This window comes from Sphaeramia orbicularis, chromosome 16 (genome assembly GCF_902148855.1).
Source record: "Sphaeramia orbicularis chromosome 16, fSphaOr1.1, whole genome shotgun sequence".
NCBI classification, from domain to species: domain Eukaryota; kingdom Metazoa; phylum Chordata; class Actinopteri; order Kurtiformes; family Apogonidae; genus Sphaeramia; species Sphaeramia orbicularis.
This window is the reverse complement of record NC_043972.1, coordinates 5476840-5489563: the sequence shown is the minus strand read 5'-3', so window position 1 is coordinate 5489563 and position 12724 is coordinate 5476840. Positions and strand designations below refer to the sequence as shown.

Sequence of the window (12724 nt, the reverse complement as noted above, 5' to 3'; positions counted from 1 at the left end):
TCTCTCTCTTCTTTGTCCCGCCTTCTGTGTGTTTTATATTAAGATCTGGACCAAAGTGAAAGGCGGACTGCAGTGGAGCAGGTGTTGGCGTAGAAAGGGTGAGTGGAAATGTGGGCCAAAACTGCTGTGTACACAAACCAAAGTGCTTTTAGCTAAACCATTAAACCCCGAAGCTCCAGCGCTGCTGCTGTGGCCACTAACAGTTAAATAACAGTGCATTACTTTGGAACAGCTATAAAACACCTGTGTTAGAGGTGTATGCTTCTAAAATCACTTAGAAAAAAAAAATAACTGCCAAATAACTTCACATGGCACGGTTGATGTACTGCCCAGGAGTGTGTTTTATAGGCATCTGAAAGTGCAGACAATGGGGCTAAAGCTCAGGAATACATAATTAATAATAAAACAATAAAGGTGATTTAACTCCTAAAACCTTATATCACTTTATTATTTTTTTTCCTTCATTTTCTTTTAATTGGAATCAAGTTTAAAAAAAAAAGTGACAGTCATACATACAAGAAAAAAACAATACTTTTAGATTTTCCACATAGCATATATGCAATTCCTACCCCATCCCACCCCCCACCCTACTACAAAGTCCCAGGTAGCGCATCCCAATCTGAGATTAAATAAATAAATAAACAAATAAAACCAATAATGTTAGTAGGTATGACACTCATCGCACCTTCCCACCCCTTTTCGGGCATGTAAATGGAACTATTGTGCCGTTCTTCTGTCTAAGATTGTTATGATTGTTGATATTTGTATTATTTGTGTTTACTTGTTCACATTTATGTTAAATTTCATTGCATGTTCGGAATAAATCACTAAATCAATCAATCAAAAAAGTTCATCAGGCACAAATAATTAAACAAAAAGAAAAAGAGAGTGAAGGTGAACGACGAGACAGATCTGACAGCAGATAAGGTTGTGTTGGGCTGTGTAACGACATGTGTCCTCCATGATCTAGTTAGAAGCTCATGAGTTCATGAGTTATCAGGGAAGGTTTTTAGTAGGGATGGAAATAGAGAACTGGTTCTTTTTGAGAACCGGATCCCAGTAGTTCAATTCCTTGGAATTGTTTGCCTGCCTGCTTAACAATTCTGCTTAACGATTCCGCCTTCGTTACACTGCATTGTTTTGGTCAGAATGTAGCTAACATGGTGCTGAGGCAGAAACGGTCTAAAAAGACGACACCAGGTCCAAACAGACCACACCAGGTCCAAACAGACCACACCAGGTCCAAACAGACCACACCAGGTCCAAACAGATGACACCAGGTCCAAACAGATGACACCAGGTCCAAACAGACCACACCAGGTCCAAACAGATGACACCAGGTCCAAACAGACCACACCAGGTCCAAACAGACCACACCAGGTCCAAATAGACAACACCAGGTCCAAACAGATGACACCAGGTCCAAACAGACCACACCAGGTCCAAACAGACCACACCAGGTCCAAACAGATGACACCAGGTCCAAACAGACCACACCAGGTCCAAACAGACCACACCATGTCCAAACAGACCACACCAGGTCCAAACAGATGACACCAGGTCCAAACAGACCACACCAGGTCCAAATAGACAACACCAGGTCCAACAACCAGCACCTAGGTCCAAAAGACCACACCATGTCCAAACAGACCACACCAGGTCCAAACAGACCACAACAGGTCCAAACAGACCACACCAGGTCCAAACAGATGACACCAGTCCAAACGACCACACAGGTCCAAACAGACCACAGGCCATTTCCAAACAGACCCACACCAGGTCCAAAACAGATGACACAGGGTCAAACAGACCCACCAGGTCCAATAGACAACACCAGTCCAAACAGACCACACCAGGTCCAAACAGACCACACCAGTTCCAACAGACCACACCAGGTCCAAACAGATGAACCAGGTCCAAACAGACCACACCAGGTCCAAACAGACCACACCAGGTCCAAACAGACCACACCAGGTCCACTGGAACCACTGTCAAAGCTTCCATTTCTTCAAAAGGGTGAATCCCTCCAGTATCCTCAAACATTTGTCCAGCATCTGTGCCTCATTTACAGGAATGTCACGTATTGATTTTGTTACTTAGCGCACTTGTGAATGTAGCGGCAGAGTGAACACCAGGTCCAGTTCTGTTCCGGTGTGGGCAACAAATGGTTAGACCCCCTCAAATACAGTTTCCAAAGGTAGGGGAAGGAAATGAGGTGCACCAACAACGGAGACAGGCAGAGTCGAACTGGTTCCACATGCGGCAATAGAGGAATTAGTGAAGCGTCATAAGTTTCACTTTCACTGCCCCCCCCCCCCCCCCCCCCCATACCATATACATAGTGTATATGGTATATTTTCTGTGCAGAGATGGAAATATAGAAGACAGTTAATGCAACACACCTGTTGTACCTCTTTTATTCCCTCACCCAATGAGAATCGATAAGAGAATCGAAAAGGAATCGGAAACATTAAATTCTTATTGATTCCCATCCCTAGTTTGTAGTGTGTTAATAAAGGACATACTGGGTTTCCGGTAGAGTAGAAGAGGGTTTTGGACCCCCTGAGTGTGTATTTAACCTTTTTGAGACTTAGATGGAGCATGAGGTCACTCATCCAAAGGGAGCTGGTAGGTATTATTATTATTTTATCACAAAGAGCATTAGTGTTAGAATGTCTCAATGATAATTTCCCTAATATAATAATTAAAGTGAGTTTACTTTTAGCCTTATTTTGTTCAAAGCTACTGAAACTCTACCTGACCTGTTACATGTTTTCTATTCCATCCATGTACAGTGAAAGGCGTAAAATGATGCCAAATAAAAAATAATCCCCCTCAAAGGCATTAAAAATAAAATAACAAGTCTTGTTTGAAACGTAAGAAGTAGAAAGACAGATATTTGTCTTTAAATGTAGGCAGTAAAGGTGAAAAACTTGCCATGGGAATAAACACTCATTTAGTTTTTATTCTTTTAAAGCTGCAGTGTTTGATTTGTTTTTTAGCATCACTGGGCAAACATGCATCATTACCCTTCAGTGTATTATAATGCAAGTATTCTGAGAGGACACAAGACTATGTGTTTACTCTTCATCTGTTTTTTAACCAAAAATAAATTAATAATGTAGGATTGACATCTGTGATGATTACTAGACCTGAATATGACTGTTTTTGCCAGGACTTATTCTGGTCTAATCCATATTACTTAGAACAGGGGTGTCAACTCATTTAAGTTCAGTTCCACATTCCAGCCAGAACAGTAAAATAAGAACAGTGAAAAAAGTAAAATTCTATTATGATCAGGTTTACATCTACAAGTTTCCTTAAAAATCTGAATAACATGAACAACTTGAATTGTCTTGAGAAAAACAAGTGCAATTTTAACAATATTCTGCCTCGGTTTATCAGTTTATCATTTACACATGTACATCACAATTGCGCAAAACATTTAGTAACAGGCAGAATATTGATCAAATTGCATTTACTTTTCTTAAGTCATTTCCATTTGTTCATATTTCTTCAGGTTATTCACAATTTTGTAAAAGTATAGTTTGGTAATGTAAACATTTCCATGTAATTTGACTTTTTTACACCCAAAAAAACACAAAGAAAATTGGAGTTGTCATTATTTATAGGTTATTATTAATATTTTACTGGTTCTGACCCACTAGAAATCTAATTAGACTGTATGTGTCTGTATGTGGAACCTGAATTAAAATGATTTTGACACCACTGATGGTTAATATCTTCAGTGTAATTTTTTGCATTTCACAAATTCATCCCGTGGGCCGGATTGGACCCTTTGGCGGGCCGGATTTGGCCCCCGGGCCTCATGTTTGACACCTGTGACTTAGAACCCTCTATTAATGTTCTGATTCCATCTTTAATTTTTCCTTCATTAGTTTTCAGTTAGGTAGGAGGGGTGTAATACTTGATTGGCGCTGTATTACCAATCACTGATCAGGTTCTTTCATTTATATGTGACTACTGCTCTGTCTCTTCACACAGAAGCACAGAATACAGTTTGGGATAAAGTCTATCTATCTATCTATCTATCTATCTATCTATACTATCTATCTATCTATCTATCTATCTATCTATCTATCTATCTATCTATCTACTATCTATCTATCTATCTATCTATCTATCTATCTATCTATCCATCCATCCAATCCCTCCATCCATCATCCATCATCCATCCATCAGCATCCCGCCCGACCCATCCATCCATCCATCCCGCCCGCCCATCCATCCATCCCGCCCACCCATCCATCCATCCCGCCCACCCGCCCCATCCATCCATCCATCCCGCCCGCCCATCCATCCATCCTGCCCGCCCATCCATCCATCCATCCCGCCCGCCCGCCCATCCATCCCGCCTGCCCATCCATCCATCCATCCATCCATCCATCTTCAACCTGACTTAAATATCTAGAAGTGCATTCGAACTACTTTTACTTTTCCAGGTTTCGTACACTTTATGTTGTTCTCTACACAGCACGGCTAAAAGTTTTAATCCAGCAGAATTAAAACGCTGGATCAGCAGGATATCCTTCCCGTTAATTAGACAAAATGAAGTCTGTGATTTTCTGTAATGGCTAGATGATTTGCCCGTCTGCGTACATTCATTCATTCATTTTCTGAACCCGCTTTATCCTCACTAGGGTCACGGGGGTCGCTTGGAGCCTATCCCAGCTACATAGGGGCGAAGGCAGGGTACACCCTGGACAAGTCGCCAGTTCATCGCAGGGCTGAACATACAGAGACAAACAATCACTCTCACATTCACACCTATGGGCAATTTAGATTAACCAATTAACCTATTATTCTGCGTACAGTACTATAAAAACATTGTCCTTGGTGTCTGTCCTCAAGACAAACAGTAGGTCTTTGCAGAGGTGTGAGACAGTGGCTGCTGGGCCTGACCTTAAAAAGCCTCTGTTAACTGCAGCCTGGCCGCCAGCCAGCCTCGTCAAACTGGAGTACAGTATGGATGGGACTAATGAAGCACACTAAAGTGGATCTTTTATTAATCATCTGGCGTCTCGTATAATCTCCACATCCATCCACGTGTGGCGGAGTGTCCTTATGTGACCTCCAGAGGCATCATCTGTACATTATCACAAGTTTGAGCGAAATTAAACGTTGGCCTCTTCAGTAATCGACGGGCGCTTTATCAAAAGTAACTTAAAGCTGAGTCACTCGTCGATGAACAGCAGTTTGAGGCTCAGTTTGACTCACTGCACCCACATGTAATCACTAATAGGTCAGTGCGATGATGTGACGTAACGTTTTAACGGTTCACAAATCTCACAGCTACAGCTTTGCAGCTACTTTTGTGGCGGGTCGATTATAGCGCTCCGTAACAAGCTGTCTGGTGGAGGGGGGGAGTGGGTCTGATGGGAGGTTATATATGTAAGTGGGTGGGGATTCGCCATGACATAACATGCTGCTTAATATTGATACTTATAGAGCAGGATGTGGGTCATGCGCATGTTTTTTTGGCAGTGCACAAATAATCCCAATATTGGAATTATCAGCAAACGGAATTTGGAAAATATTGGGATACGAACTACCAGGGATATGTTCTGTGGTATATTTGGGTCATTTAACAGGAAAGACATACCAAGTAAGGATAAATATTTGATTAAAATCCTCTTGGTAGCGTCTAAAATGGTTGTAAAGAGGAACCCGCCCCCCCCCAAATAATTGGAGAGACATTGTGGGAGAAATTCACAACATGGAGAGACTTATTTATATCATACGACAACACAAGTAACGTGAAGATCGATGGAAACAAGTGGACAATATACAGGATGACAACAAAATGTTTGTGTTGTAAAATCTCAAAAATGGAACAATAAAATATAAATAAAAAAACAAAATATTGATACTTAAACAGACTAAGCCCCCTGTTTCAGTCTCTGCTGTCTCGTTCCAAACGCCCCATTGAGAAACACTGTTGTAGAAGTATGGGCTAACATTTACAAAACCAACCTACAACCATTATGCACACTTCAAAGGAGATCAATACGGATAATAATCAAAACAGGATATCTGGAACACACCAATGGACTATTCTTCCTCTCACGTACATTCAAATTAAAGGATTCGGTGGAAATTAAAACAGCACAAATATCATACAAAGGAAATGTATATCACAAAAATTAAAAAGGTATATAAAAACCTTATTTTCCAGAGATATAGTATCAATGAACAACAGTTATTACAAACAGTTATTGTGGTGTGTAATCATCTGTTCTCTTTTTTGTAATTTAATGACTGACCTGTTCTTTTTTATGTGATTGTATGTTTTAGCTGATAGCCAAGTCATGTAAAACTGGGTTAGGACAATATAAACTCAGCTTCTTCCTACTCCTTTTTTGGACATTAAGTATTGTTAAAGAGCCACAATTGAAATTATTATAATTTGTGTGATATTTATTTTCATTTTTGGTTTGATTTATTTCCATATATATGAGTGTCCTTGTAAATATGGAATTTATTTGCCTATTTATGTTGAAATAAAGTCTATCTATATCTATATCTATATCTATATCTATATCTAACTACATCCAGAAATGCAATAATGAAAAGCAGTGGTGTTTGGAGCAGCTTGTAATACTGAAATAATTAGTTGTTTGGGAAAATGATCTCAGTTTAAGTTCCATTTACCAGCAGGGGTGTGGCTTTTACTCTGTGGTATGTTCATCAGATGGAAAGGAGTTGGATGCTGTTGCCATGGAAATATAGATGTTCAGATTTCCATCTTTTTCCAAGCACAGTGAGCACATAATGGCTGAAAAGTTGAAGTTCAGAGTTGAAGCTGTTTAACCTTTCATGCATAGTGGTCACTACAGTGGACAGTTCTTCTCCAGCTGTTCTCTTGTATTTTCATGGATTTTGTTTGTTTTAGTTCCATTATCAGCCAACACAGTGGATGCCTATGCATCATCCCATACACTGCAGTTCATCCCATTAGTGTAACTTTGCTGGTTCTAGATAAACGTGATCTGCACTAACATGTTGAGTGGAAAGAAATAAAAAAAAATGGTAAGTGTGATTAGACTGTAATTAACAGGGTTTTTTTTTTTAAGTTTTGGGAGGTTTTTTTGCATATCATCTCCATGAAGTGAGTAATAACTAGTGTTAGAGTATGTTAAAATGTGAGAAAACATCAGATTAGCAGTATTAAAATGTTTTGTATTTCATAGTTCTCACACAGTATATCAATAAATTCATGTTTCTTTGCTTCTAAAATTAAAGACATGATGTCCAGCTGAGTGGACATTTTTGTAACTCCATGAAAAATAAGTTCATAAAAAAGTTCAATCACTTTTTTTCAAGCCTAAAGAGGAATAAAAACACTCAGGAAAAAAAATCTTGATTATGGTTCTCATAATTCATGCATGAAAGGGTTAATTTGACGATTTGCACAAGTTTTTTAAATTTTTTTTTTACTTATTGTCCAACATATACAACGGTGGCATAAAATGAAAAGATGAATCAAATCAAAACATATCAAATTTTATTTATATAGCACCAAATCATAGCAAAAGTTATCTCATGACACTTCACATATAGAGCCGGTTGGAACTAGATGCTCAAGCCAAATGCGAATGTGATGAGCTCCACAAAAACAAACTAAAATTCTGTCATTTTAGGCTGATGTGTGATCATGTTGTCATCTTTGTGATCAGCTCGTGGATGAGATTTAATCACTGTCCAGATCTGGTTAAGTCTGTAAGAAAAAATGACTGTGCAAAAATCCACCACAAAAGCGTCATGGCAGCTCCCGTAACAGTGATATTTTGAATTTTAACGTGTTTTTTTTTTTTTTCAAAGGGGCCAATACACAAGATTATAGCCGAGGCTAATTTCCATCTTAAATCCCTACATAAAACAACAAAACTCACATAAAACAGTACAGTCCTGTGTAGTCATCCAGCAGATAAGTAAAACACATTATATACAACACATTAAACACATTAACCCTTTCATGCATGAATTATGAGAACCTTAATCAAATTTTTTTCGTGAATGTTTTTATTCCTCTTTAGGCATGAAAAAAACAATGTGATCGAAATTTTCTTCTGAAAAATAATAAATTAAAAAATAAATTAAAAAAAATTAAATACATTACAAAAAAGTACTAATGACAAAAAATTCTTATGAACCTATTTTTCATGAAGTTGCAAAAATATCCGCTCAGCTGGACACCACACGTTTAATTTTTGACGCACAGAAACATGTATTACTGATAAATTATGTGAAACTGTGGGGAAGGCTTGTGATTCTGGGGGTTTATCCTCAGGAGAGATCTATATAATGTTACCAATTCATGTCAGAAAAGACATGTAGTGTCTTTAAACTTTAATAAAGATATGTGTAAAAAAAACAAAAACAAAAAAAAAAACAACGAAAGAACAACAAAATCCATGAATATAGAAAAGAACAGCTGTAGAATAGCTGTCCACTGTAGTGACCAGTATGCATGAAAGGGTTAAATGAAATGACAATGACCTTTCGACATCACTTTACAGAGAATCTGGTAGTAAAGTCACAACATCCATATTTTTAGTAAGAATAATTTTCCTCAAATAATAATCATCAAACAGTAGTTTATAAAATGATTTGACAGACAAAGAAAAACAAGAAATTGAGTTTTTTTTAACAAGAGAAAGTGAAAAGGCAAAGGCCAAATAAACGCAAGACAGTCATACATTATAATTAAGATAAAGTTTGGAAGTCAGAGGATGGAAACTAATCAAACAAAGTAAAAAAAAAAAAAAAAAAAGCAATAAAGCAGCAGAATCAAAGTATAGTGAGGTCAAGTTCAAGTTAAGAAAGTTGAAGTTTGTTTTAAAACTGTGAAGTATCAGACTGTGAAAATAATAAATAAATATAAAAACTACACACGTGAAAGTTGTCATCTTAACTGTCATTTTCCTTATTCTACTCTGATTTGCTGAAACTGTTTCTGCAGCTTCAACATCACCGGACTGGATGGATTTTCACCACTTTAATCCTTTTTCACCTTACTTTTAAAAAACGAGGTGAAATACGAGATAACGGTGGCTTTAAGGAGAGATAAGTGAAGCAGTCCACCGAGACATTTCACACAAAACTAGATGAATATCTTTACAACAAACGGCAAATTTCTTGGCTCATAAAATTATCTTTTAAGTAGACAAACATCGCATGTGTATATGGAATCAAACAGAAAATATTCCCCTTTCTTCATTGACTCCTGTTTTGATTTTTTTCGGAAGTTAGATTCCATAGGGCACAGGTTCACATCCCATAATGTCACCTTCCTAAAATAATTGCCGAAGTCTTATTTATTTATTTTTTTTCTCAAAATTTTCAGGAAACCAAAACAACTTAATGAGAAATTGAGTCTTTGATTATTTAAGCAATTATATTAGGAAGGTGATGATATGCAATCTATCACCAATTCTCATAGATTTACAACAACCTCATATTTATTTATTATTTTCAAGATATATATGTATATTTTTATATATGCTTTTTATTATTTATTTACAGGGTTGAGGGTATATTGAAAAAGCTGTGAGACTATTCATATCCATATCATCTCTTTATTTTCACTAACAGTATTAGAGATGCATCTAATAAACATTTTCATTGTGGAATAATCTGTTGTTCATAACGCAATTATGTTTTCTAAATGTATTGATTTGTTTTTTTTTTAATATTTAAGTAGTTTGAATTATAAAACTTGGACTTTCTGATAAATCAGTTGATTGTAGCACTAAAGAAATGTATGTGTAATATAAAAAGGAAGGAACTACAGGTGTCATCTGTAATAATACAGGAAGTGAAAGTGTTTTTTTGCGTGCCAGGTGCTTCTTTTAAGTAGACAAATATCACATGTGTAAACGGGATCAAACAAAAATTATTCCCTTTAATAATAATCTGTTGTTCATGACACAATTATGTTTTCTAAATGTACTGATTTCTTTGTTAATGTTTAAGAAGTTGGAAATTGGACTTTTTGATTAATCGGATGATTGCAGTATGAAAGAAATGTACGTGTAATAAAAAAAGGAAGCAGCTACAGGTGTCGTCTGTAATAATAGAGGAAATGAAGGTGTTTTTTTTTTTTGTGTGTGTGTGTGCCAGGTGGTTCTTTTAAGTAGACAAATATCACATGTGTAAACGGGATCAAACAAAAATTATTCCCTTTTCTTCATTGATTTTTTCTGAAGTTAGATCCCATGGGGCACAGGTTCACATCCCATAATAATAATAATAATAATAATAATAATAATAATAATAATAATAATAATGATAATAATAATTTATTTGTAAAGTGCTTTCAATCAAAGTGCTGTACAGATATAAAATCAATCACAATAAAACATAAAAAGTAAAAACATTAACACAGTAAAAACAAATCAAGACATATAACAGAGTAAATAAGTGGGTCTTGAAACCCATAATGTCACCGTCCTAAAATAATTGCCAATGTCATTTTTTCAAAATTTTCAGTGAACCCAAAAAACTTCTCATAGATTTACAATAACCACTTTTTTTTTTTGTTTTCAATATTTTTCAATATTTTTTACTATTTATTTACAGGGTTTATCTTTACTAACAGTATTAGAATTGCATCTAATAATTCTTTTCATTGTTGAATAATTTGTTGTTCATAACAGTTATATTTTCTAAATGTATTGATTTCTTTGTTAATGTTTAAGAAGTTGGAAATTGGACTTTTTGATTAATCAATAGATTGCAGCACTGAAGAAATGTACGTGTAATAAAAAAAAAAAAAGGAAGCAGCTACAGGTGTCATCTGTAATAATGGGGAAATGAAGGTGTTTTTTTTGTGTGTGCCAGGTGCTTCTTTTAAGTAGGCAAATATCACATGTGTTAATGGGCTCAAACAGAAAATATTCCCATTTCTTCAATGACCTGTGTTTTGATTTTTACTGAAGTTAGATTCCATGGGGCACAGGTTCACATCCCATAATGTCACCTTCCTAAAATAATTGCCTATTATTCATTTTCAGATTTTTCAGGGAACCCAAAAACTTGACCAGAAATTGAGTACTTGATGATTTAAGCAATTATATTAGGAAGGGGATGATATGCAATCTATCACCAATTCTCATAGATTTACAATAAACCACATATTTATTTATTATTTTTCAGATATACATGTATATGTATATTTTTATATATATATATATATATATATTTTTTTTTTATTATTTATTTACAGGGTTCAGGGTATATTGAAAAAGCTGTGAAATTATTCATATCCATATCATAGCTTATTTTTTACTAACAGTATTAGAATTGCATCTAATAATTCTTTTCATTGTTGAATAATCTGTTGTTCATAACACAATTATGTTTTCTAAATGTATTGATTTCTTTTGTAATGTTTAAGAAGTTGGAATTGGACTTTTTGATTAATCGATAGATTGCAGCACTAAAGAAATGTACGTGTAATAAAAAAAGGAAGCAGCTACAGGTGTCATCTGTAATGATAGAGGAAATGAAAGTGTGTGTTTTTTTTATGTGTGCCAGGTGCTTTGTCTTTGACTCCGAGGACCGTAACGTCTGAAACATCCACATTGTTTTGTTCTCCTGCAGTGGGACGCGGCGTGTTTCATCTCGCCGATACTGTTAGATAAGAATCAGACCAAATATAAACATTCCGTGTGAGCATCGTTTTTTAAGCGACTCTTTCCCTCCGCGTCTGTTACAGCAGAACTCTGAATCACCTCAGAAGCCCCAGTTCTGAGTTTGTTATGCAATCACATTCTTAGCATGCTTGAATTTTCAGTGTAACAGATGTGACCAGCCCCATGGTTAAATAGTCTGTTCCCCGGTCCATGTTTGTCTGTCTGACTGCTGCCTCGCTGATAAGCACATGTCCCTGCGTGACCCGCTCGAGGAGGTGTAGTTCGCTGTGACTGCTGCTAGTTGTTCCCATATGTTACAATGACAGACACACTACACACAGGACTGCACTGCGCTTTTAATAAAGCTCTGATAGATAGTCTTTTTACTTCACCCACTTCAGAGGTCTCATATAGCTCCATAAGTGCAGCGCTAGATTGACACTTCAATACCTTGCTTAACAACACTTGAATAGAGTGTGTATGTGGGTTTGTTTGTTGACATACCGTCTCTCAGTGCCTCTCGGAGGAATATTTGTATTGCTGTTGCTCATTTTAAGGCAGACAGACAGTATCACATATGTATCACGGTCTACAGTGGAGATGTTCATTACAGGCGTTCAAATGTACTTCTGCTGCTCGTTCAAAGCTTCAGCTGACTTCACAGTCACTCTGCGTTGCTGTGGCAGCACATCTAACATCACTGTTCACAAACTACAGTTTCTCTACATGTCTGTGTGCACTAGCCTAGACAATATTCTACATAAAATATCCTCTTCTGACCCAACAATGCACTTTTGGCCTCTGTAGGGTATGAAAAAAACAAACAAACAAAAAAAACAAGTGGTTCCAGGCACAACAAACCCCGCCCCTCGCACGTATTGTAGCTTATTTTGGCATCGATCCAGCTGATGTCATCATGTCTATGTGTGTGCTGATGTCAGCGTATCAGTTGCCTCTATATATGTGCCATGTCTGAAGTAAATTGAAACAAAATTGATGTGTTTATAGGCATTTGAAATGTCACCCATTACAAGTAGATGAGGGTTAAAAAACTCATAAAAATTTTG

At 36.6% G+C, this 12724-nt stretch overlaps 1 protein-coding gene across 3 annotated transcripts in view; it reads left to right on the top strand.

Annotated features, from left to right (window-relative positions):
* ldlrad4b (low density lipoprotein receptor class A domain containing 4b) overlaps positions 1-12724 on the top strand; it is a 647819-nt gene that overhangs the window by 233237 nt on the left and 401858 nt on the right. For 2 of the 3 annotated variants that reach the window (XM_030159284.1, XM_030159285.1), the window contains one exon: positions 44-98. The exons of the other annotated variant lie outside the window; for it this stretch is intronic. The gene's annotated coding sequence lies outside the window, so the exon portion shown is untranslated. The remainder of the gene's footprint in view (positions 1-43; positions 99-12724) is intronic. 3 annotated transcript variants of the gene reach the window in all.